Raw genomic sequence first — 22036 nt, 5'->3', positions numbered from 1 at the left:
AGAGGGGAGCAACACCATATTACATAATGTAACAGGTGGTCAGACAGACAAAGTTATTTTGTTTTCACAGCCAGTTGAGTTTAATGACAGAAAAGCCAGAATACAATAAGCAGACATTGTGAGCAGTCAGTTTTAAATTTGAGAGCGTGCTATTAGTGGCCTGGTGACAAGAGCAAGTGTGCCATAGAAGAGTCATGTGTTGATTTTACTCAATATTTTGCGGCTGCTTTGGTGTGAATCTTGACAGTAACTGTTCATGTATTCCATACTTTATTATCACCATTAAGAAATTTAGATTTTAAGCAACAACCTGTTGATTTAGTATTTAGTCGTACATTAAAACATGACCAACATACAGTAGATTATTATGAATCTACAACTTTAACTGTTTTTATTACAATTAGGCGCTAAAATGTTATCAACCAACAGTAAATGTGGAAGAGGAAGATGATTTACATCCTGTTTAAAGTTTTATGATATGCATATGCTGAATAGAACCCTAACTGTTAACATAAAGTCCACAATCGTGAGCAAAACATTACAGCTTTGTGATAAGAGAGATAGAAAATAAGTAATAAGGAAGTTAGAGCAAACTGCTTTGACAGGGGAAACACCGATAAAGACAGATGACACAATGGATAGGCAGATGGGAAAAAGACTGACAGCTACGTTGGCTCGAACAGTGAGGCAGATGGACAGGCGGATAAAAATCAGAGCTAGATCAAAAGGCTGAGCAAAAGAAAAGAGCCATACAGATGGACAAGCAGTCAGAAAACAAGCGTGCAGCCAAGTCCAACCACATAACAAGCTCGGACCTCAACATTAATTTGATTTAACACCACTCTGACTCAGCTAAAACAAAACAAAAAACAGTAAGCTTCACAAAAGTAGTACTTGTTGCTGGGTTATATTTAAAAAAAAACTACTTAATTAGATGAAATTGCAGTTATTCTGAAACAAGAAGGTGAGTACTGTGTATAGATTTTGAAGGAAAGTGTGTAGTATAAATGCAAATTGAAAAGTAAGAAGCCAGAAGACAGATAAAACTCTGTCTCTCATTTCTCTGTTATAGGCCTGGCTGGTGTTCACTGCTCGTCTGTTGCTAATGAGACATACAGTACTGAAACTCTTCCAAACTGCAACTAATAGGTCAGGGGTCAGTCAGAAAGGGGGAGGCTGGATTTGCCCAAACTGGAAGTATTCGCCCCTTTTTCAACACAGTAATTGATGTCAGTGTTGTTTGCCTGACAGCGAAAGAACTGGACGCCAACTGCCACAGATTTCGTTCAAAATGTTCTCCAGTCTGTCATAACACTCAGTAGGATGAGATATGAATTAATTGTTTTGAAGGTATAGAAACCAGGTCAAAGGTTAAATTAACCTGAATCTGTTACAATTGACTGCAAACCAATATGATGCCCCTGCAATAAACCTTCCTTTTGTGAAGCTTAAATCATCTGTTTCTGTTCACACTGTATACGAGAGGCTGAGAGGTGTTGCTTCCTACCTACGGCAATTTAGAGGCTGTAGTGAGAGGTGGTGTAGTGTTGGACTGCATTAAATCAAGGAATGTTTTTTTTCAGCCTCCATTACCAGGCACAAAGGTGGATAAAAGGTCACTGCTTTGGATAATGAGATGTGACTGTCATCCGTTTTATTGTCTACATAAAGCACTGGTTAGCCCCATTAATGGCTTTAATGTGTTTATGTTCTCACATAACAGCTAAGATAATTATATAAATAAATCCCTGTCTCTAAATTGAAGCATTAACAATTTAACCAGATGACTGAGTAAAACATGGGGACATGGGAAGCTTGTTACACCTCCATGTCCACATGTAGGGAGCTGAAGGTTTTATTCAGCAATAGTATCCAGATTATTAAATGATTTAAGTCCCATTTCCTGTGTGATGCTAATGAAAAAACCAAGCTATTTGACAGCCTATTCTGATCTGTTTGATTGTAAAGAGCTGGTCAAGGAACAAAGGAACAGCATGTGTGGAGCAGCTGCTAAATTCACAGCTTTTGTTCACACATGTACAAAAATAATGTGAGAAAGCACAATTCATACAAATTGCTCCTCATGCCCTGTAGGTGTTATTAACACCAGGAGGCTGAGATGAATGTTTTTCTCAGCCAGCAGTACTTGTTGATGGTAAATTGACTCAATTTTATTTGTACGTGTTTTGTCAATACTTATCTGTTTATTCCTCTCCTGTCTGCTTCTAAAACTAAGGCAAACACATATAATAAAAAAAGAGAAAAAGGAAAGGTTGTGGTTGGATTACCAAAAAAGCTACTTTTATTTAGACTACAGTAATAAATAAAATCCCATTGCATTCTTCCCCTTTTAAAAATTGCCTTATAATCCAAAATTGAGTATGGTGATGTGTCTCATCAATAAATAGTATAATCATTGGCTTTTAAGTTTAGTCGTTTTGTACATTAAGTTCACTGTAAAACAAATCTGCATTGACTCATTAAAGAAAAAAAGTATTGCATATAGGTTCATTTTGTAGCTTGGAAAAAAACAGCCAACACCATTTTACAATGGCAGTTGCATGTGCAAAAATATGAAAAATGATGCTATTAACTTAACCACACCGACGTCCCGCTATTGGAGACCTGTATCTGTTTTTCCACGCCACATTCCTCAGACCTCAGACCCGGGATCAGCGCTGATAGCTCAGCCTCTGTAATCCCTTTACAGGCACGACCCGCCCACTCAGCTCAGTGATTGACAGCCGGCTCCTCCAACGAGGCGGCCGCCGACTTGTCTGGCCTCCTTCCTCCCCTCCTCCCCCGCCTCCTCCTTGTCCGACTTTGTTGCTCTCCTGTCCCGCAAACTCCTCTCCAGTCTCTCCGAGGGGAGCCGAAGAACAACTCGACAAAGTCCCAAACATGGAAGGCGACAACATAATAATGCCTGCTTGACTCGGGGACATTTTCCAAGGTAAGGTTTTTTTTCTTTTAACTGTTCAAACCCGTTGGAGAGGGTATTAGCGGCGAGGAAGCTGTTTGCGTGTGGGGGGCGAAAAGTTTATCCGCCTCTCCTAACAGGACAGGCGGGAATACAGGGACATTTACTCCAATGTTGTTCACTGTGGGGATGTGTCATGCTGCTAGCTTACATGTTGTTGCCTCTATAGCTTGTAGCACCCTGAACACTTGAATATTATATCTTTTTTTTTTTATTCTAAGCCTAATAATTGTGCCTGCAGCAATGTCATACTGTTGAATGAGTTCACTCTGTCACGTACGTTCAAACGTGTCTGGTAATTATGAGATAAACGTATTTCTTCACTGTTTGATGAAACATGTTGCTGCAGCTGTATTTAAATTGAATTTCCACCATTTGATGATGAAGGTTGTAGCCTACCAAGCAAGCAAGTACATAAGCAAAACTTCAACTATAAAAGTCTAGTGGTTTGATTTTACATGTATTATTATTGTTGATGTAGGCATGATGACACACAGCCTATGTAAACTAATTAATTGATTTGATAGAGGTGTAGTTTAGCTTGTGTGGTATTTTAATTGTGTTTGTTTTATTATAGAGATAGAAAGATAAGGAACACAAAACATCAAAGGAACCACTGTTGTATTTATTTTCATGGATTATTATTTTTTATTACTATTGCTTCTTCCTTAGACACAAGTACAGAAAAGCATTTGGCATGGTTTGAATGATTCTTTGGAATGACTATGAGTCACACAGAGGCACTTGTTAATATGATAAACAAAATTCGTCTTCATCCCCTCTCTGTCTGTTCTTGTAACAGCAGTAGCCTAAAGGTTAATGCACTAAGTAGCAAATGAGAAACAAATACTGTACACATGTGCACAGAGAAAGAGAGAGAGAGAGCGAGAGAGAGACAGACAGGCAGAGACAGTGGGATGGGGTCCCACTACAGATGTGCATTCCTCAAGCCTGTGGAGTGATCAAGCCTTTAAATAGAGCTCAACAGGAATGCAAACAGACCAAGCAGAAAGAAAAAGGAACCCTAGGGGCGTCTCAGGAGTAGGAGAGGTAGGTGGTAGAAGGAGACAGCAGGGAGACAAGGCTGAAAGGTACTTAGCTGAAAATGATCCAATGTTTCCCTATGAAAAGATAAACGCTGGTTAAAGTTCCTAAAGTCCAAGTTGATGTTGTGTAGGAGCAATATTTAAAAGTGTGGTCAGTGTTCTTGTATCACTAAGTAATGCTGCATATTGGGCATCAATGGCAGAATTTGAACCTTACCCAAAATGCCTAGTGAAAAGTGACTAACATCCTATTGTTCCAGCTTCTTAAATGTGAATATTTTCTGGTTTCTTTAGCGTGACAGTAAACTGAATGTCTTTGGGTTGTGGGCTGTTGGTTGGGTGCAACAATAAATGGTGAGGTTTCACCGTGGGCTTTGGTAAACAGGGGTTGACGTATTATAAACCAAACAACTAATCAGATAATCAAAAGGATAATAAACTGATGAATCCATAATGAAAATAATGATTAGTTACAGCTGTAGTACAGAGCTCACGTTGTTCAGGGCACTGAAGGAGATTTTCATTAATCTGTAAAGTTCAGTTCTGAGTCAACGCTTACTTTTGTTTGTCTTTTGGAAAAAAAATATTGAATCAGACAAATCTGATAAAAAAACATGTCTCCCTGATTTAAGCTTAGAAGTTGCTTAAGGTAATGTTTGTTCAGCACTGAGGAGTCATGATCAGTTGATGTGAGTATGGCTGTCTTTGGGCTGAAGTTGTCACCATCTCATTTTGCTGATTTATTGAGATTTGGCCCACTTCATTTTGTATGTTTTTGATTTTGATGTTCCCACTTTCTTTTTTGTTTTCATGTGTAGGCTGTAATTTACTGTCAGTTAACCAATTTGTGTCCAGTTCAGTGCTGCAAAAACTTCTACTTCAAGATGTTTTTAAGCTGGTTTTCAGTGTTTCCTTCTCTGATCACACTTCATTTCTGTTTTAAAATCTATTCAGTTAGTTTCACTGATTCATCTTGTGATTGATCATGTGTAGAGAGTTTGGCTTCGACTATATACCAAGGTCACTTTAGCTGGAGAGAAGAGCCAAACACCTTGCCTAGCCCAGTATCAATTCACATAGGGTTTTTGAAAAAACTGGGTTTGAAACTGTTAGCTTAGCAGAACATCAGCCCCTCCCACTCTTTTCACCACTTTACCACTGTGAAACTCAACTGTACACAGAGTGAGAAAAACAAGAGACACCGGGCACCTCGCTGTTTACCTCTAGGAAGTCAAACTACCCTAGTCTTCTGTCTCTATAAAAGGAACATTGGAGGGTATTTTTTGCTTTACAAACATTGTGACTGAAAACAGAAAAAAAAGGATTTAAAAATATACTCAGGGAACAAATGTGCTCTTTGGATTTAGGTTTAACAGTCATCCAAAATAGGAAAGGGAAATCCATGGGGCTTGTACTCCTCTGAGAACAGTGATACTTTTATTCAGACATATATGGCTGACAGGTACATGTTTTGACAGACATCTTCATCATCAGTTTGTAAGATAAAGCACAAGACTGGTTTCAAATGTTTAAGGCAACTTTTAGATGTTTATTTGTTGTGCGTAGCCTCTTGTAGTTACATAAACTGCAGTGTGGTCAAGGTCATGTATTCATCAAAATACTGAGAATACCTCTTACTGAGACTCTAGTGAGCCAACGTTTGAGTGAAACCGTTCATCACTAGAACACAGTTATCAAGAGACTTACCCCTTGTTACAGTCAAGTGTGGGAGTAGCTTTTAAGAGGAAAAGTGACTACATAATTAAACACATGCATGCTCAGACAGGAATAATCAATCAAACTGAGCCCCGAGTCTATCATTTTTCTTTTAGCAGTGTTAGCGACGACACAGTTAAACATAGTCCCGTTCAAGTTCATTTTCTCTTACAGCTCAATTCAGTTCAGCTCACCTCCAAACACCTCATTCTAGTTTGAGAAAGGTACTGTTATTCAGTATTTAGCTTCGCCTGATTCCCTGCAGACAGCTCTCACTGGCAGCACAATCTCTGCTAGCTCTGGCCAAAAACCACATATACACACACACACAGGCTCCACATTAGACCTTGACACAGACTCACGCATGCACATATACATACATACGCACAAATTCAGCCGATCCAGTACTTTTGTGCGTACACACGCACGCACACATTCACACATACACACAGAGCTAAACTCAGTCCAAGTCTCCATACTCTCCTCTCCACACTCATATTTCACTAGTCACACACACGGAGGGCCCACAGCAATCAACTTTAAATTAGAGAGAAAGCTGCTCCAAGAACTCTAGCACTGCTTGCCAGGTCTGAGGCCATACTTTTCTTGGTGTGTGTGTGTGTGTGTGTGTGTGTGTGTGTGTGTGTGTGTGTGTGTGTGTGTGTGTGTGTGTGTGTATGACAGAGAGACAGAAAGAGCCAGCTTTTGATATTAAACCAACTCTGAGGGGCCTCGATCGGGGGTTTTTCTCCTCCTCTCTGCTGCTGTTGAAACAGTTTATCCCCACTCACACTCACCAAGAGCCGTACTCAATTGTTCAAGTGCTTTTGAGTAGTTATTTCACGACAAAGAGTTGCAAATCATTTAATCCCAACCTGGCTTGTTCATTTTTTTGCTCCTACCCCCAGATTGTCTGCATTCGCCATGCTTCCCACAGCTTCCAAGCCCCACAAGGTCAAGCCACTTCAGTGGAGCTTGGCCTTGTGGCTCACAGCTGTGGCTTCTTTTTGGAGCCAGCTGACCAGTAAGGGGTAGTTGATAGTGTTGTGATAGTGACAGTGAAGGTGTAAGAGTTATTTAATCTAAGAAAAAGCTACCAAGTTTCATTTTAAGACACACTGGAAATATTGTATCTCAACATCATCATAGCTACATTAGATTAGATACATAACACAGAATGTTACAGAACAGAAAATGGCTCAATATGGTATAACTATGATTTCTTGTGAGCAGCAGTGTCCTCATCTTTTTCCTTTTATAAGTAACTTTTATACCTGTTGGCTGCAGAAATGTTGTCTTTGGTTCTGCAGTTTAAGGCCAAAGGAAATGCATCATCTTTGTTCATGATTAGCCCAGAGGTAGAGCATATTAATGTGGGTCGCAGTGTACTCTTGTCACCGTGTTTTACATTTTTATATCTAACTTAATTTGGCATCTTGGCATGTGTAAGAGAAGAAGCCGCGGGGGTATGAAGTTTCAAGACTGCACTTACGTAACGGATCAGTTTCTGATCACGAGGAGCTCAAAGCAGTTCTTAGTTCATTGTGGCCTCTCATAATCACATATTTGTTTAGTTAATCTTCATCTTGTGCATCCTACTTGATTTGCTGTTAATACAATCTCCATCACATTTGACAGTTTATAGAAAGTGACAATGTTTTGCTGTAGATTTGCAGATGTTGGTCTTTTGCAGCACTCGCAAGGCTGGTGCTAGTTTACTTAACAAAAGAAAAGTGTGTTGTTAACCACCCTGCCAAATTTGAAAGATTAAAAAAAAAGCCAAATATATGAAATTAGGCTTCAAAGTTGTGTCAAAATCTGCCTCTTTCTCTGCTCCCAAACGCTGTGGGCGTGCATGCCGAGTTCACTGAAACCCGCCCACTAAATCCTGAACACAGAAATCTTGAAACACAGTGTGTGAAGCCTAGCTCCACAATTCAAATCTAAATGGTTGAAATGCTTTTTATAATAACTTTATTTATACAGCACCTTTTTAAAAACAGTTTACAAAGTGCTTTGACAGACAAGGCAAGCAGAAGCATTATAATAAAACACAAGACACACAACACAGAGAGCGGTAATGAGACTGACATTGACAAGATGAAGGTAGAGGACAATGGAATATGTTGTCAATGTTTTATAGATTTTTTAGAAATACATTTATGACCTATTTAAAGTGTTTAGAAGAAAATGTCTGAATTCACTTTACACAGTCTTTAAGTACACTGCAGGGGCAGTGAAAGAGAGATATCATTTTCAGGTTTGCAGTATCAGGTTTGCTGTAGGAAACTAAGGCAAATTAAACAGAAAAATACAGATTTTGCTTACATTTGCATATATAATACTGTATAACCCTAACCCATACTGTATTATTAATACAGTATGCAAAATGCTTATATGGTTGTATACAACACTACTTTTACATACAGCATGTGATGATGAGAAGAGTAAGCTTTAAATCTGCTGTGTCTCAATGTGTATATGTATGAATATACACAGCTAACATCGTCCTACCAATCTCACCCTCTCCTTCTTTCACTCAGAGACGTTTTTTAAGGAAATAAGGGTCAGTTAACATGATCCAAAAGCAAAAGCAGTAGCAGAAGTGTTTTTTTTTTTTTTTAGAGAAGCTACTTTGTGGTTGGATAAATGCCCAGAAACCAAAAGAAAAAAAACAACCCAAAAAACTAAAAAGTAATTATACATGCTTTCTAGGAAATGAAATGAAAAAAGGATGGCAATAATGTCATGGTTGATAATGCATACAAAAAGAAAGAGCACTCTACCCCTCTACTATGATCTGCAGCTCCACATTGTGCTTATCACTTGACTGTGCTGACAACAACATATATGCTCAGAAAGTTCCAGGAAAGCTCACAGTTTAAAATGTGCTTCCTTCCTATGCAGATGTCCTGTATAATCTCCTGGACCTCTCCAGGCCTCCGCTGCAGGAAACTACAGTAAAAATATTTTTATCAATCAGGGCCACAAAGACAGATAAACCCAAAAATTCACAGAGTGCTTTTGTTCTGTGAAGTTTGTATTTATGTTTGACTGTATCCCTTTGGCATCTTACTGCAGCCTCGCCAGTGAAAGCAGCATGTATTAGCTTAGCCATTTAATACTGTGACTACTCTGTCCTGTGCTCTGTTGACTGAAAATATAGCTAACAGGGAGGATTTTTTAAAGCTTGGTAGAATATTAGGTTGAGCCAGAGAAAGGCGCTCTATTGATTGACTCGGTATAAAATTCTGCCTCCGACTCATTTGTGGTTACTTGCTAAACCCCGTGCTAAGAATACCATGTATTGATTTACCAGCTGTGGTGAAAAAGAAATACACCAATGTTTTGGCTGGTTGGTGTTGTTTTACACCCTGCAGGTGTTCATATTTACCGTCACCGCCATCCTGAAAATGTTCTGTTTGTGAAGCTGATGTCTGACTTCAAATTAAAGCAGTTCTTGCCTTTTGTTCAGTCTAAGTAGTGGTGTTATGCCGCGGTTTCATGTTTGTCTCTATTACAAGTTAGGTAGCCAAAGAATTTAGTGAGTTCAGATGGAGCTGTGCTTTATGCCCAGTGTCCACATTGACTCGTTAGATAAATGGCATAAGCTTTGAGGTTTCATTGTTATATTTTTCCCTGATGTGTGGATTTTGTGAAGTTCACATCATTGCTGATGACTTTTGAAAAACATACAGAACCTCAACAGTACTAAAGACACATTGTTATGGGAACAGCTATTAGGAAACTGCTGGCAGCTTCGCCCAGGTTTGGACAAACTGGAGTTGGTCTGTCAAGGCTTTAAAGCCAGTGTGGATGATTCTGTCAATGAAGTTTTAGGATACACTCTAACTTAAGAGGATGTTGCCATCGGCTTCAAGGTTGCAGTTTGGGATTTCCCCAGCCAGAAGGGACTTAGTGCCATCACTGGACATTTCCTGGTGTTCATAAAGCCATGTGTATGTTGCTTTTTGATTATCTGGAAGTCCACTGTTTAACTGTCTCAGTGTATCAGAATGTACTCTTTTGAATAAATGCTTAAAAAAGCTTCTTGTCACCTTTGTGCAGAATGGGGAGAATCAGTTTTGAATATGCGAGCAGACCACATTGTTTAATTATTTGTTTATGATTTGCATGGTATGAAAATTACAGTAAAACTTGTATCCTTTGTAGACTAAAGCTTTACCCTCAAAGACTTGATTTATTTACAGTGTCTTGTCTTTATGTCTTGATTTTAATAAACAATGTCAGTGTACTTAGCTTAAGTGTACACTTGCCAGTGTTGAGCACAGTTTAGCATTAACTGTCAAGCTAATGGCTAGATGAGAAACCGGAGTCGACTGGTTTTCATAGTTACGTTTGGATTACAGTGAGTACTCCACAGTAGTTCATTGTGATAAAATATTGAGTTACTCATAAACTGTAAACTGACCTGAAAGAACAGTTAACAGAAACTCCCAAATCAAAGGAGTGTTTACCGTGATGGATTTACTAGTTGGGGTAATTGTCTGTGGAGCTTCTATTTCATCTTGTGCAAGAACAAAAAAAAAGGGGCCTTCTTTGAAAAGACGAAAACAAGCCCTGGTACATCCAATTGTGCTGACTAAATGCAGGCACTAAAAGGAATAAGCTGCAGGAGTGGAGAGAGAGAGAGAGCTAAAACGGTTGGCACAAACAAAAACACTCCTCTTAACTCTTTTACGTCGCTCTGGACAAGAGTTGCTGCTAAATGGCTGAAGTGTAACAGTGGGTGGTCTGGAGGTTTTAGAGGGCACACTTTGTTTGAAAAAATGTCACCGCTCCATTACTTTTGGGTAAAGAACATCATCGTGATACTTTAAAGTGCGAGGTATACGCGACACAGTTCAATAGAAGGGAAGGGAGACCACATTGCTTTCATTTGTTTCTGCTGCAACAAAGCGGCTATTTTTACTTCATACTGATTGATAGAGTTGTCTGTTTAAATTATAGGAGTCAGTTATAATGTAGCAATGTCTCAGGTGGCACGGACGTGTGTGTGTGTGTGTGCGTGCTCGTGATGACACAGTTCAGCTGGAATGTCTGCAGAAGATAGGAACCTGCTCCAACCTTTCACACACATCTTCTCTCTCTCTTTTTCCTTTCCGTATAGTTTAGTTTCTCCTTTTCTCACTTTCACCTCTAACTTCTTCTTCTTATTGTCTTCTTGGCTCCCTCTCTCACTCTGTCTTTTTCTATCCACCCCCTCGCTTTCCCTCCCTCCTTAGCTTCTGCTTCTGCCGTGTTTGTTGTCTTCATGGAGCGTTAGCAGTCTTAAAGGAGGATAAATGGATGTTATCAAGCATGGTGGGTGATCATATCTGATTTGGCGGGCAGGTGACAGAAACAGATGAGAAGGAAAGCTAAGAAGTTAGCGTTCAAGCTGCAGCTGAAAGTTTCCGAAAACTCCTTTTGTTGCAACGGTCACTTTTTGTGCTTGCTATCAGTGTCAACAGGGAAAAGCTGCATTATTAGAAAGTGTTTCCAATGATAACTAATCAAGTAGCTACAGTAGTTCTCCATGAGTGTAGTATGAGGACTAAACCATGTGTCATACTGGATTGCTCAATCAAGTCCTCATTTTGTCATTTTAAGTATGAGTAATCGCTGCATCATGATATCATATTGACATTTGATTTAATAAGGATGAGACTGTAGGTTCAGGTGGGGTTGTGGTGCTTAGGAAGAGTGGGAGGGTGGCAGTTCTTCCTGCACTCTGACCATCCAGCATATGTATTATGTAACAGGAAGGAGACTGAGAGTGAGTGGATTCCAGCTCTCAGCAACATCATGCTAATACATTGTGTCTTCTGTCATCACATTCAGAGCAACTGTGTTAATTAGCAATAGAGTTGCTACATATGAGAGAGACAGGAAGAAAGTTGAAACATGGTATTCTGGAGCAGGCCTACATGAAAATTAATATAATGATAAATGAAATATGGCTTAATATGAAGATATAACATCTGAGTGACTGTAACTGCACAGATAGTATAGTATTAAGAAATCCTTTTTTGTGCATGTATGGTCATTTTGATGTTCTTGGAATGAGTATGACTTTTCAAATACTTTAAAAAGGCTAAATTACATTTTTTTTTTGGAAAATTCTAGTTGATTACAATTGGGTTGAATGACTTCAGCTTTACCAAACTTACCTCGATTAAAACGTCTGATCGGAGTTGGCTAAATATGGCATTGTTTGCCGAGTGCAGTCAGAATTTTTCCCCCGCTAAACTGAATGTTCTTTTCGAAGACAGTTTTATGGCCGACGTAAAGGCTCATTGCGAAACGTCAAGCAGCAGCGTTGACAGCAGTGCGTTACCAAAAACACTGCTCTGATATAAATAAAGTTTGTCTGGCAGGAAGATCTAGCCTTTTTTATCTAGAATAGATGGGCAGATGACAAATGATCCTTAGCATTTGTTTAATTTAGCATTTTTGTAACGTCAGATTGTCAGGAGATAGTTGTTACTGAAGAGATGAATGAGAATCCATTCCTCATTATTTATACTCACAATTCTGCCTTGTACAATATTTCAAGCAGATTAGGGGAAGCAAGTTTAGAGAAGTGAAGCTAAGGGATAATTTGCAATCTAATTTTAAAATACCAAATAATTATCCTTAATAAACTGTGATCTAAAGTAGCTGTGATGACAAAATAATAAGTATCACATCAAATGGCACATTAGCAAATCATGATAAGAAGAAACTTGCCTCTGTTTACTTTATAAAATAATCATATTTGATTATGTATCAACTCTGTTTAGTTGGATTATATTTTGGTAGGCGTTCATCTGTCATGAAGTAAAGCCTCATGACAGATTTTAACTCTGAAAAGCTCCTTCCCTCCATCCCTCCCACCCATGCTGCCTTTGATCTTAAAAAGGCTTTCTAATCAGACTCCTGGATCACTCAAAACACACACACGCGCTTACATACAAGACACACACACACCAACACCGAGTGTCACAAAATCAACAAATCTAGAGACCCCAATCATGGTGGTGCACTGTAAATCAGCCTCCTATCCGCCTCACTATCTCAAGCTAACCGGTGGGACAGCGGGCTGTTTGTGAGCCAGGTCTGTACAGCCGAGGCAAACAGTCTGATGAGGCTTTCTCTCTCTCTCTCTTCCATCATTTGTCACTCATTTACACTGAATGAAACTTTGTCAGAGTTTGCATTGCATCCTGCTTCCAACAAACAATTCAGACAGTAATGAGGTTGTTGATGATGTTTTCTCATGCAGATTAAAATCTAACCTACTTAGCCAGTCTGTATGAGATCACATGGAATATGTGATGTATGGCTGTCGGCTTCTTTCGTCTGAATAGCCGCGCTGTCGATTTCGCAGCAAACACTGCAGATGATCTTTTTGAGTGTTCGTTTCAGCCTGGCACATGTAGGGTCTGTTTGCCCCACTGTCTACCTCCACTGAATAGTCCCACTGTAGATCTCACAGCGTGCCGTACCGCTCAGGTCTACGTGTGTGTTTGTGTGTTTTTTTTGGTTCAGCCTGGCGCTCAGTGCATGCAGGCTGTTTGCTTTACCACGCGATCTTTTTACCTGATCCAGTCTGAGAAAGTTTGATTCAGCATCGCATGAAAAAACAAGCTACTAAAACTGTTTTTGCATTTTCTTTTTTTTTTCCTGTTTGTCATGGTGGTTTACAGTTGATGTTTGGAATGATATGTGGTAGCCCACCAATGCTAGCATGTGTAACGTTTTTTTTTTTTTTTCAAAAGCACAGGTCTGCAGCCGAGTTGCCCTTTTTTGATATTTGTACCACAAAAAATGTTGGGGAAAGAAATGAAAATATTGGGTGTACATGACGCAGTTAGAAATAATATTGTGTAATCCAGGTGTTACTTGACTTGAATGTGGTGGTCTGTTCAGTAGTTTTTTTCATGTTTCAGCCCATTAACTAGATAATATCTTTCCAAATGTTTAATTTTTTTCATCTGGTTAAATATTTTTCTTGTTTTTTAAAAAAATTTAAGAAGACTTTCTACTTTTTATTTTCTGTTCTGCTTGTGTCTCTTTTCTGCTTTCTCTTCATCCACCCTTGCTACTTTTTTCTTGTTTGCCTCTAATCACCGCCGTTCCCGTCTTTCTTGCTTCCTCTCATCTCGTTGTCTTCTTGTTCTCCATCTTCTCCTAGTTTCAACTCAACTCCCCAAAATGCAGTGAATTAAACATGAGCAATCCCAAACGATGAGTGTAGAATTCAGAGAGAGGGATCAAATCACTTGGATCAAGTCCATGACACTTAAAAACATATTTTTTGCATTGACACAGTTGAGGAGGAATGAAGGGGTAATGTGCTGGATTTGTTCTTAAGACCATTTGTTTTTATTTGATTGATTGATTTATTTTTTACCCAGTGTTTCAGTTTTTCCATTTGGTTTTGATTTGCCTCCTTTAGTCCTCATTAGTGTGGTTTGTTTTTATTTTCATTGTTATGTCTCCATTGTTGGTGTGAGAGCTCATAGCTCTGGTGTTTTTCCAACATTCTTACCAGTAAGTGAAAGTACTGTTGGTTTTTTTTCTCTCTACGGTGGCCTTTACAGGGTCATTTGAGAACTTTGGCGTAGGTTTTTAAATGGTTTTGTTGAAACTTCAGTGTTAATTAAATGTATGTAATGAAGTGCAATTAAATGTATCAAAAGTATCATTTAGCGACCAAAACTCAGGTATTGTATTGACATTGGTGACAGTTGTGGCAATAGTTGCTACTGTTAGCTAGTCAAATGTTCTGTACTGACTGCAAAGCTGTGAAATGTATCACTTCCTATTTACCAATCTGCAAGTGCTTAGTTTAAAAGTGTATACACTGAATCAGTATCGTGTTTATATATGTTTATGACTCGCAGAGCAGAAATGTACTTGTATAGATTACATTGAGATCATTATGCGTCTCTGTCTCTCTTCCTTTTTTTTGTTTGTCTCTTCTTTCTCAGCAGCATTTTTTAGCAGACAGTCAGACAGTAGTAATCAAGAAAGCATGCCTCTCTCAGTTAAATGTTCTCCAACCTACGATTTTTTTTTCCTCTGGTTTGGTTTGGACGGTGCTGTGACTGGAAGTAGAAATTACTGTTTCACAATGCCCTCGTGTATACTTGAACGTGCTCTGAGGTATACTACACCCACCCTTGAATTCCCTGTTTTCCCTTTCTTGTACCACTTCATTCATTTTTTTTCTCCTTATCTCCTCTTTCTCTCACTCCTGTTTTTTTTTTTTAAACCTTAAAAAAAGTCTAAATCTTTTCTTTTTCCTCCCCACTTACACCCCTTTTCCCCTCATTTCCATTCTGTTACCTACTAAACTCTTTACCTCTCCTTCTCAGCTTGTTCGGACAGTCAGTCAGCCAGTCAGGAGTAATGGGGAAAGCATGGAGTTCCCAGCAGAGTGACTCATCGTTCTAGTGAGGGTCGTGTGTGTGTGTGTGTGTGTGTGTGTGTGTGGGTGGAGTGTGTGGGTGGAATTGGATGAGGGGGGTTGGGTGAGTGGGCTTTCTATGTTCTGTATGTGTGTCTGTGTGTGTGTTTGTTTAATTTAGGTGTATGAGCTTCCCATGTTTTTCCTTCCTGCTGAAGACATGATGAAAGCTCATTGCCGGTGTTAAAGGTCATGGGTTCGGTGAACGTCAAACACACATAACCTGGGGTATGTACTAGTGTTGGTATAATGATCTCAGTGAAAACTATTTCCAGTTTTTGTATCCTCATCTACTTAGCTGGTCACTAAAAAGTATTTTAAATATTAGTCATAGTGATATAACTGCAGAATATGCCAATGAATTAGCCCAGCAGATATGAGCAGATATTGATCAGTTATGGTGGCAAATCACCACAGACTATGGCAGTGACAAACTCAGAAAAGGAACCACTTTACCCATGTGGCTTGTTTTTGTTTCCAGTGTCTGTGACCATTGTTAATCTCCGCCCGGTGTAGTTTTACTGTGTGGCATCCAGATTTGATCCGGGCTATTCATACCGAATGGTGTGTCTTTGTGTGAGGTAGAGTGTGTGTGGCAGGGTACGCTCTCCGGCAGAGACCGGGGATGGCGGCTTTTAAATCACGATGTTATGATGGTGGAGGGCTTAGTGGTCGAGGCCCAACCAGAGTACATACAAACACACTGACATCCAGTTTGTGAGAAAAAAAAGTACAACTCTCTGTCCTGTAACTCTTAACACTTTCCCAGTAACCCTGTGAACTTTCAGCTTAGGTAGGCACACTATATAATGTTTTTGTAATTAGTTCACTAATTACGAGGCTACTAAGAAATGCCATCATTTTACATTTGAGTGATATTTTACATTATATGATACTATAAAGCTTGAAATACATGTATATAAATAAGCTAAAGTGTTCCAGGAATACTCAGTTAATGTCAAGAAATGCACTGATGAGAAGAACAGAAAGCACTTTTTCATGTATTTTTGATGTAAATATACATGAAAGCAGCAGTTACCATCATGATGTAAACAGGAAGTGTAAATATGATACTGAAGAAGAAATCTAAATATGATGATTACAAGACATTATCTGAAGTTACAAGGAACACCTTCATGTGTTTATTTGTATGAGCTCTGTCCTGATTTGATGGAGTTGCATCACTGAAAGGGAGGGAGTTTGTTGACTCAAGTCTGATTCATCAGATTCAAAGTGTTTATTGAGTATTTTAAACAATCTTCAGTCATATTTTTCTCCACTGGATAGTTTGTTGGACCACGGCAGGTGCTATCTGAGCCCCCAGGATGCTGAATATGTCTCACTGTAATGACAGTGTCAGTGTGGACAAATGAAAGTTCTCCTAAAGCGTAGACAAACCAGTACATCTTATTTTTTTGTATATCCATGCACATATGTGTTTCTCAGCGTTGCATAAAACAGCAATCTTCAGCTATCTGCTTTATGTCTTTATAATTACTCCCAGCAGTAGTGTGGCGCCAGTCAAATGTTCGTGGACGCGCATTTGCACACACATGTGCATACACACACACACACACACACACACACACACACACACACACAGGGCTCGCGCTGCATATTCAGAGGAGTGTGGCAAAGCAGAACTGGGCAGAGTATGCTGGCTAGCCAACATGCTGGCTTATTGACTTGGACAGAGTTTGGTACAGCTATCATCAGCAGTACATGAGTGAGAGAGTATGCTTGTGCGTGTGTGTGCTCATGCATTCGATATGGTTTTATTTATTTATCTCGCACGCTTTGATAAGGAGCCACATAACGACACAAGGTTGATCCATCTATCACAGATTGAATACAGCCATTTGTTTGCTGAGCGCAGAAAGCAAACGCAGCTGTCTTGTAATGGCATCAGTTTCAACTTTGTATCCCAAAAATATCAAGAATTTTATTTTAGAATCACACATTTCTTCTTTTTTTTTCTTTCCTCTCCATCTTTTGGTCTCTGGCAGGCTGTGTCAATTTTTTTTGCCCCATTTTCTGTTTCTGATGACGGGCTGGCTTTGCGGAGCCAGTAATTGATCACATAGGAGAGATTTGTGTGCATGTGTGTCTGTGTATGGCCCTGTGGCTGTGTCTGTCTGTGCGCAAGACCTTGTTGGATAACACAGAGCAGATGTGGGTGGGTAGGTGGGTGTATGTTTAAAGAGTCTGTCATTGGTTCATACAGAGCAGATGTTTGTTAGACCATCATCTTCCTCCTGCTAGTAGCAACACTGACTTAAACTGTTATATTCAAGATACTGGACTTAGTAGCATAAATAGAGACTCACAGCATGAGTACGCAATAGAGTATACACGTGACACATACATACAATCACACACTATTACACTGTATGTTTCTTCAGAGGCAGCAGCCGATGCATTGACAGATGTTTAGGTCAGTATACAGATGACTGGGAGTCTTAACTAGGACACTATCGCTATGGAATTTTCCAGACCACAGCTATAAAGGGCTGCGGTTTACGGTAATATTCTGGTACTGCCAGTTGACTTCAGTTGAACGTAGTCCAAACAGTTAAGCATAGTTAAACACAGTTAAACACAGCCAAACATGTTGAGAGGTGAGATCACATCGACACTTGACTTTTCTTTGTGGAAAAGTTTCTTTTCTCACCTTTTTTATTTTCTTCCCCCGATTAATTTAGATTCACTCCATTTAAAAGAGAAGTTGTGGCTGTTAACATATGTCACAAGAACATTTTTTATCGCTAATTAACTGCACCTCAGTCTTTTTCGACAGAGCATGCGGTGCAGTTGTTTACTGTCAGCCAAAGAGCTCCAGTTTAGATTAGTCCAGATCATGCAGTTAGCACCCTGTTTATAGCGAGCACCGACGAGAAGAGCCACCCATGTGACTTTCATCTGTTTGGAAGCATTATGGCTTCCCATGAAATTATAGCAACAATGAATGAAAGTGGAGCCAATAAAAATAGTCGACATTTTTCAGTCCAATTAAGGTAACATTATGTGTTTGGGAATATCCACACAGCAGTTAGGTTTTCCGAAAGTATCTCCTCTGTAAAACTGAAGGCATGCTGAAACACACACACTCATTTCGGTGCGTTACTCTACTCAGTGTTAAATGTGTATGTTTACTGTGAAAGCAAGTCATGTATCTCGCAGTGTTTTTAATCCAGACCGAAGCCTGACCCTGAAAAATGATCGCTCCATAAATTTAGCACGAGTGGGCTCACCGTGGCTAATGTTGAAAGTTCCATAGGAGCACATCTGTTTGGCCACTCTGCTCGTAGTCTTCTGGCTCTTTCATAGGACAGCTTGAAAGCCACTACGCTGGAACAAAATGTCTTGGCTTTTGTGAGTAATTTTCACTGCAGAAATTTATGAAGCCAGTTACAAAAGAGAAGTTGGACATCTCAGCAGAAAGAAACAAACGCTGACTGTTTAGGTCAGAGAAATGACATCAGTACTTGTATGAGAAACGTAAAGGTGACTTGTGATTCAAGATTTGTCATGTGAACTCGTCGTTTCATAACCCTGACTATGCTTTTCTTCTTCTTTTCTGCTAATTCACAGTAGTATTGTTAAAGCTGGAAGTTTCTATTCTGTAAGACATCTAATTTTTCAGGATGCTGCAATTCAGCCAGGTGATTTATGAGGGCAGGTGAAATGTTTAGAGTACCCTGATCATTTGAATGTGGGGTCGGGTATAGTTGTCAGATGCTATCAGAATTGTAATAAATAGGTTTCTGTGCATATAAACACACCTTTGTGCTCAATATAGATCAAACATTTATTTTAGTTGTACACTTGTTTTCTTTTTTCGGGGCAGTTTTACAATAATAATGTGACAGATGGTGCATCCAAAACAGCTGTGAATTCTTTAACAGTGCGGTTCTTTTGCCAGCAAACAGTGCACTATTTGCTCAGGAGATTTAGCTACATATCCTCTGTGGTTACTGCTGCAACATTGCCAGTATTTAAAGTCACATTTAGCTGTTTTTGATCTTTCAAAGCTTCTTCAAATCTTGTCTTTTCAGTGCCACTCTGGCTGTGAATAAAAGGAGACAGAAGATTCTGGCTGTGATTAACATTAGCACATGGTGGTGTTTACTATAACACTGTCTGCCAGCACGGAGTGTTTTTCTTTAAAGATCCTTTCTAACCAGGGTAATAAAAACAACTAACACCTTGACGGTTGTCCTTTCTAAGCTCTATCATCTGGTACAGCTCGCAGTTTTTCTTCAGCTCCTCTCTAACATCACACATCTTCCTGGTTGGGATAAACTCTAATTTTGAATCATCTACAATATTAAATGATTCACCAGATGTCTGCAATGGCCTTCGGAGGAAAGAGGAACTACCAGAGAAATTTGAATCATCTGACACCGGCTAAAGCTTTTAATGGTCCTCAGTTATCAATGGCCATTCAGGTTCCCATTCTTCCTTGTTTCCTTGCCAAAGTAGCCCAACCCGGCAGATGACACATGGATTGTAGTGTGAAGTTAATTGTCTGTGTAGCACTGGTGCGGAGGTTACTTATTACTTGTAACTTATTACTGCGTAATTAGGAAAGAAAAATTTAGTGTTGTGAACAGTTGAGAGATTTATTACAGTCTAACATCAAAAACAACTGTCACAGTTATGAAATGCATAAACCCCAAAATAAAAAAAAACTTAATGGTATAAAAAACACAATATAATTGTCTTTAATGTCAGGTTCCTTCTGTTCTCCTTGTACTCCTCTATGCTCTTCATTTCACTTGTGTTGTCTTTTTTGTTTCATTTTCACTAACCGGGTAGGCTAAGTGGTTATGTAACTCCTTATCTAAGAATCCTGAAAAAATCCAAAGATGAAGAGAGAGTTGGAAGCATCTGGTCACACCACTTCATGACACCCTCAGTCAGCTCTCACTGGGTCTGGCTCGCCATCAAGTTAGAAGACTCTCCTTAAGCTTGAATCCAAGTTCACAAAAAAAAAAACAGTCTGCACATATAGTACAGAACAACCAGCTTTTTCCACATCTCTACTGTATCATGAAATTAAAATTTTACCAAATTGAATAATGAATTAACCCGTAAAGATTTCTAACAATGCTTTTAACCTATAATGAATTAACAAATAAAGACATTTAAACTTATCATCACAGAAATTTTAAACACATACTTTCAAAATACTCCAAAAAAACTTATTCTCTACATCATTCATGACATGAGTCTGACAGACTGCATCAGGCTAGCTGATAGCTACATAAGTAGCATTGTTAGCATCATTAACCAACTCACCAGAGTTTCCATAGAGGGAAAAAAACCCACACCAACTCCATTTGCGTTCTGGAATCACTCGTCGGCATCAAAACAAAAGTCTACAGATTATTCCCACAACTTAGTTTCTTGTTTCTCTTATTTTTCCACATTTTCTACACAGGTTACATGTGTGCTGATCTCTCTCTCTCTCTCTCTCTCTCTCTCTCTCTCTCTCTCTCTCTCTCTCTCTCTCTCTCGTCAGGCTCACAGGGCATGATCACACATGATGCCCCTGCAGGTGCCCACAGGATCAAACAGTAACTCACTGGGGGTTAACCCTTTGGTGACCATATAACTTTACGTGGGTTACACCTGCAACTTAAAAGTTTTTGAAAAACCTGAGCCATGCTTGTGTAAACTGTTACACCTGCATTAATTAGAAAACATGATAAGCTCTGAAGTAATAGAATTTTATTTTTAGGGCTGCGACTAACTATTGTTGTTACTATTGTGTATAAGATGTCAAAAAATAGTGAAAAACTTAATTCATCATTTTCCATAGCCCAAGATGACATCTTCAAATAGCTTATGTCCAACAACCTGTTTAAACTTTAAAGCTATTCAACTTACTATGATATAACACTGAGAAAAAACAGCAAATTCTCATATTTGAGAAGCTGGAACCAGAGAAATATATTTTCTGCTTGATAAATGACTGAAACAAATGAATCAATTATCAGAATTGTTGTCAATAAGTTAATTGTTTCAGCTTGTTTCAGCTTTACCTTTGCTTGCTCAGCATACCGATATACTGGCGTCTGCTGGTTGTAGTCTTTACCATATTTGTAATTTTCAAAAACGTAATGCTATTACTTCATCCCCAAAAAGTCAAAATAACATATGTCCACAATTATAACGTGGTGAATCGTGCACACATCAATACTTGTACAGTTTCCTCAAACGAGTGATTTTTTTTAATTGCCTGTTGGTTTTTGTCATAAAAAAATTGTCTTAAAACTTCACTTCGGGTGAAATTTTATGACCATCACTTTGGGAGGTGATGTATATGGACAAGTGTGTATTCTCCCCCTGTGTGTGTGTGTGTGTGTGTGTGTGTGTGTGTGTGTGTGTGTGTGTGTGTGTGTGTGTGTGTGTGTGTGTGTGTGTGTGTGTTGTAGTAGTAGTAGTAGTAGTACAGTCTTTTTCACTCCAACTAATAGTGCAAATGCGTGCCCAATCACAAACACAAATGTACCCACACTACATATCCATGTGTGTATAGATTATAAGCCAAAGGGTAGGTGTGTAAATAGTTTGTGTGTTTGGTTGTGTTTTTAGTTCAGCCTTCAGCCCATTATGCATTTCAGCCTGCGTTTGTTTATATGTGAGGTTGGCTTCAGTATCACAAACTTGTGTGCTTGCTGGATAGCGGTCTTCATTCAACTGTGAGTGTGTGTGTGTGTGTTTGTGTGTGTTTGTGTGTGTGTGTGTGTGTGTGTGAGCGTGTGCGTGTGTGTGTGTGAATAGCTGGCATATGGTAGCCATCTTGCCCTGGCGGCTGAGCCGAAGGAAATT

The 22036-nt window shown here is 39.2% G+C and overlaps 1 protein-coding gene across 1 annotated transcript in view; it reads left to right on the top strand.

The window, feature by feature from the left end:
* The first annotated feature begins 2811 nt into the window (after positions 1-2811).
* The window catches only part of il11ra (interleukin 11 receptor, alpha), a 42673-nt gene continuing 23448 nt past the window's right edge, over positions 2812-22036 (top strand). Inside the window, exon 1 of the mRNA XM_053340148.1 lies at positions 2812-2953. The gene's annotated coding sequence lies outside the window, so the exon portion shown is untranslated. The remainder of the gene's footprint in view (positions 2954-22036) is intronic.

Source organism: Scomber japonicus, chromosome 19, assembly GCF_027409825.1.
Source record: "Scomber japonicus isolate fScoJap1 chromosome 19, fScoJap1.pri, whole genome shotgun sequence".
Lineage (NCBI taxonomy): Eukaryota > Metazoa > Chordata > Actinopteri > Scombriformes > Scombridae > Scomber > Scomber japonicus.
This window is presented reverse-complemented; position numbering and strand designations above follow the sequence as displayed.